This window comes from Ranitomeya imitator, chromosome 8 (assembly GCF_032444005.1).
Source record: "Ranitomeya imitator isolate aRanImi1 chromosome 8, aRanImi1.pri, whole genome shotgun sequence".
NCBI lineage: Eukaryota > Metazoa > Chordata > Amphibia > Anura > Dendrobatidae > Ranitomeya > Ranitomeya imitator.
This window is the reverse complement of record NC_091289.1, coordinates 66562667-66567553: the sequence shown is the minus strand read 5'-3', so window position 1 is coordinate 66567553 and position 4887 is coordinate 66562667.

Below are 4887 nucleotides of genomic sequence, written 5' to 3'. Positions count from 1 at the left end.
AGAGTACAAAATATTCAAGACTTTGTGGTTCAGAATTCTATGTTAGAACCAAGAATTCCTATTCCTGATTTGTTTTCTGGAGATAGAGCTAAGTTTCTGAGCTTTAAGAATAATTGTAAACTGTTTCTGGCTTTGAAACCCCGCTCCTCTGGTGACCCAGTTCAACAAGTTAAGATTATTATTTCTTTATTACGTGGCGACCCTCAAGACTGGGCATTTTCCCTTGCGCCAGGAGATCCTGCATTATGTAATATTGATGCGTTTTTTCTGGCGCTCGGATTGCTGTATGATGAACCTAATTCAGTGAATCAGGCAGAGAAAAATTTGCTGGCTCTGTGTCAGGATGAGGTAGAGATATATTGTCAGAAGTTTAGGAAGTGGTCTGTGCTCACTCAATGGAATGAATGTGCGCCGGCAGCAATTTTCAGAAAAGGTCTCTCTGAAGCCCTTAAGGATGTCATGGTGGGATTTCCTATGCCTGCTGGTCTGAATGAGTCTATGTCTTTGGCCATTCAGATCGGTCGACGCTTGCGTGAGCGTAAAACTGTGCACCATTTGGCGGTATTATCTGAGCATGGACTTGAGCCTATGCAGTGCGATAGGACTTTGACCAGAGCTGAACGGCAAGAACACAGACGTCAGAATGGGCTGTGTTTTTACTGTGGTGATTCCACTCATGCTATCTCCAATTGTCCTAAGCGCACTAAGCGGTTCGCTAGGTCTGCCACCATTGGTACGGTACAGTCGAAATTTCTTTTGTCCGTTACTTTGATCTGCTCTTTGTCATCCTATTCTGTCATGGCGTTTGTGGATTCAGGCGCTGCCCTGAATTTGATGGACTTGGAGTATGCGAGGCGCTGTGGGTTTTTCTTGGAGCCCTTGCAGTATCCTATTCCATTGAGAGGAATTGATGCTACGCCTTTGGCCAGGAATAAGCCTCAGTACTGGACCCAGCTGACCATGTGCATGGCTCCTGCGCATCAGGAGGATATTCGCTTTTTGGTGTTGCATAATCTGCATGATGTGGTCGTGTTGGGGTTGCCATGGCTACAAGTCCATAACCCAGTATTGGATTGGAAATCAATGTCTGTGTCCAGCTGGGGTTGTCAGGGGGTACATGGTGATGTTCCATTTCTGTCTATTTCATCATCCACCCCTTCTGAGGTCCCAGAGTTCTTGTCGGATTACCGGGATGTATTTGATGAGCCCAAGTCCAGTGCCCTACCTCCGCATAGGGATTGTGATTGTGCTATCAATTTGATTCCTGGTAGAAAGTTTCCTAAAGGTCGACTGTTTAATTTGTCTGTGCCTGAGCACGCCGCTATGCGGAGTTACGTAAAGGAATCCTTGGAGAAGGGTCATATTCGCCCGTCGTCGTCGCCATTGGGAGCAGGGTTCTTTTTTGTGGCCAAGAAGGATGGTTCGCTGAGACCTTGTATTGATTACCGCCTTCTAAATAAAATCACGGTCAAATTTCAGTACCCCTTGCCGCTGCTGTCTGATTTGTTTGCTCGGATTAAGGGGGCTAGTTGGTTCACCAAGATAGATCTTCGTGGTGCGTATAATCTTGTGCGTATTAAACAGGGCGATGAATGGAAAATAGCATTTAATATGCCCGAGGGCCATTTTGAGTACCTGGTTATGCCATTCGGGCTTTCTAATGCTCCATCAGTGTTTCAGTCCTTTATGCATGACATCTTCCGAGAGTACCTGGATAAATTCCTGATTGTATACTTGGATGATATTTTGGTCTTCTCGGATGATTGGGAGTCTCACGTGAAGCAGGTCAGAATGGTGTTCCAGGTTCTGCGTGCGAATTCTTTGTTTGTGAAGGGGTCAAAGTGTCTCTTTGGTGTTCAGAAGGTTTCATTTTTGGGTTTCATTTTTTCCCCTTCTACTATCGAGATGGACCCTGTTAAAGTTCAGGCCATTTATGATTGGACTCAGCCGACATCTCTGAAGAGTCTGCAAAAGTTCTTGGGCTTTGCTAATTTTTATCGTCGCTTCATCAATAATTTTTCTAGTATTGCTAAACCGTTGACTAATTTAACCAAGAAGGGTGCTGATGTGGTCAATTGGTCTTCTGCTGCTGTGGAAGCTTTTCAAGAGTTGAAGCGTCGTTTTTCTTCTGCCCCTGTGTTGTGCCAACCAGATGTTTCGCTCCCGTTCCAGGTCGAGGTTGATGCTTCTGAGATTGGAGCAGGGGCTGTTTTGTCGCAAAGAAGTTCTGATGGCTCGGTGATGAAACCATGCGCCTTCTTTTCCAGGAAGTTTTCGCCTGCTGAGCGTAATTATGATGTTGGCAATCGAGAGTTGCTGGCCATGAAGTGGGCATTCGAGGAGTGGCGTCATTGGCTTGAGGGAGCTAAGCATCGCGTGGTGGTCTTGACTGATCACAAGAACTTGACTTATCTCGAGTCTGCCAAACGGTTGAATCCTAGACAGGCTCGTTGGTCGCTGTTTTTCTCCCGTTTTGACTTTGTGGTTTCGTACCTTCTGGGCTCTAAAAATGTGAAGGCGGATGCTCTGTCTAGGAGTTTTGTGCCCGACTCTCCGGGTTTGTCTGAGCCGGCGGGTATTCTCAAAGAGGGGGTAATTTTGTCTGCCATCTCCCCTGATTTGCGGCGGGTGCTGCAAAAATTTCAGGCTAATAGACCTGACCGTTGCCCAGCGGAGAAACTGTTTGTCCCTGATAAATGGACGAGTAGAGTTATCTCTGAGGTTCATTGCTCGGTGTTGGCTGGTCATCCTGGAATCTTTGGTACCAGAGATTTGGTGGCTAGATCCTTTTGGTGGCCGTCTCTGTCACGGGATGTGCGTTCGTTTGTGCAGTCCTGTGGGATTTGTGCTCGGGCTAAGCCCTGCTGTTCTCGTGCCAGTGGGTTGCTTTTGCCCTTGCCAGTCCCGAAGAGGCCATGGACACATATCTCTATGGATTTTATTTCGGATCTCCCCGTCTCTCAAAAAATGTCGGTAATTTGGGTTGTTTGTGATCACTTCTCTAAGATGGTCCATTTGGTACCCTTGTCTAAATTGCCTTCCTCCTCTGATTTGGTGCCATTGTTCTTCCAGCATGTGGTTCGTTTACATGGCATTCCGGAGAACTTCATTTCTGACAGAGGTTCCCAGTTTGTTTCGAGGTTTTGGCGAGCCTTTTGTGCTAGGATGGGCATTGATTTGTCTTTTTCCTCGGCTTTCCATTGTCAGACAAATGGCCAGACTGAACGAACCAATCAGACCTTGGAAACATATGAGATGTTTTGTTTCTGCCGATCAGGATGATTGGGTGTCCTTTTTGCCTTTGGCTGAGTTCGCCCTTAATAATCGGGCCAGCTCGGCTACTTTGGTTTCGCCGTTTTTCTGCAATTCTGGTTTCCATCCTCGTTTCTCTTCAGGGCAGGTTGAGTCTTCGGACTGTCCTGGTGTGGATACTGTGGTGGATAGGTTGCAGCATATTTGGACTCATGTGGTGGACAATTTGACATTGTCTCAGGAGAAGGCTCAACGTTTCGCTAACCGCAGGCGCTGTGTGGGTCCCCGACTTCGTGTTGGGGATTTGGTTTGGTTGTCATCTCGTTATATTCCTATGAAAGTTTCCTCTCCTAAGTTTAAGCCTCGTTTCATTGGTCCGTATAGGATTTCTGAGGTTCTTAATCCTGTGTCTTTTCGTTTGACCCTTCCAGCTTCTTTTTCCATCCATAACGTATTCCATAGGTCATTGTTGCGGAGATACGCGGCACCTGTGGTTCCATCCGTTGATCCTCCTGCCCCGGTTTTGGTTGAGGGGGAGTTGGAGTATATAGTGGAGAAGATTTTGGATTCTCGTATTTCGAGACGGAAACTCCAGTACCTGGTTAAGTGGAAGGGTTATGGTCAGGAAGATAATTCCTGGGTCTTTGCCTCTGATGTTCATGCTTCCGATCTGGTTCGTGCCTTTCATTTGGCTCATCCTGGTCGGCCTGGGGGCTCTGGTGAGGGTTTGGTGACCCCTCCTCAAGGGGGGGGTACTGTTGTGAATTCTGTGGTCAAGCTCCCTCCTGTGGTCATGAGTGGTACTTCGGCTGGTTCTGTCTATGAGCTTCTTCTGGTGGATGTGAGTGGGGCTGCGGCTTCTGAGTTTCCTTCCTCAGGTGACGAGGTTAAGTCGTTAGGTGCTGCTCTATATAACTCCACCTAGTTCTTTGTTCCTGGCCTCCAGTCAATGTTCCAGTATTGGTCTTGCTCTCTCCTGGATCGTTCTTGTGGCCTGTCTGCCCTGCATAAGCTAAGTTTTGCTTGTGTTACTTTTGTTTGCTATATTTTCTGTCCAGCTTGCTATATTGGTTTTTCTTGCTTGCTGGAAGCTCTTAGACGCAGAGGGAGCACCTCCGTACCGTTAGTCGGTGCGGAGGGTCTTTTTGCCCCCTCTGCGTGGTTGTTTGTAGGCTTTTGTGCTGACCGCAAAGCTATCTTTCCTATCCTCGGTCTATTCAGTAAGTCGGGCCTCACTTTGCTAAAATCTATTTCATCTCTGTGTTTGTATTTTCATCTTAACTCACAGTCATTATATGTGGGGGGCTGCCTTTTCCTTTGGGAAATTTCTCTGAGGCAAGGTAGGCTTATTTTTCTATCTTCAGGTCTAGCTAGTTTCTCAGGCTGTGCCGAGTTGCATAGGGAGCGTTAGGCGCAATCCACGGCTACCTCTAATGTGGTATGATAGGATTAGGGATTGCGGTCAGCAGAGTTCCCACGTCTCAGAGCTCGTCCTATGTTAGTAACTATCAGGTCACTTTCTGTGCTCTTAACCACTAGGTCCATTGTGGTTCTGAATCACCTGTTCATAACAGTACTGGAGGCCCAAAGTACTAATGCTTCTCAATAGAGGGAAGAGAAGTTCTGAGACCATTT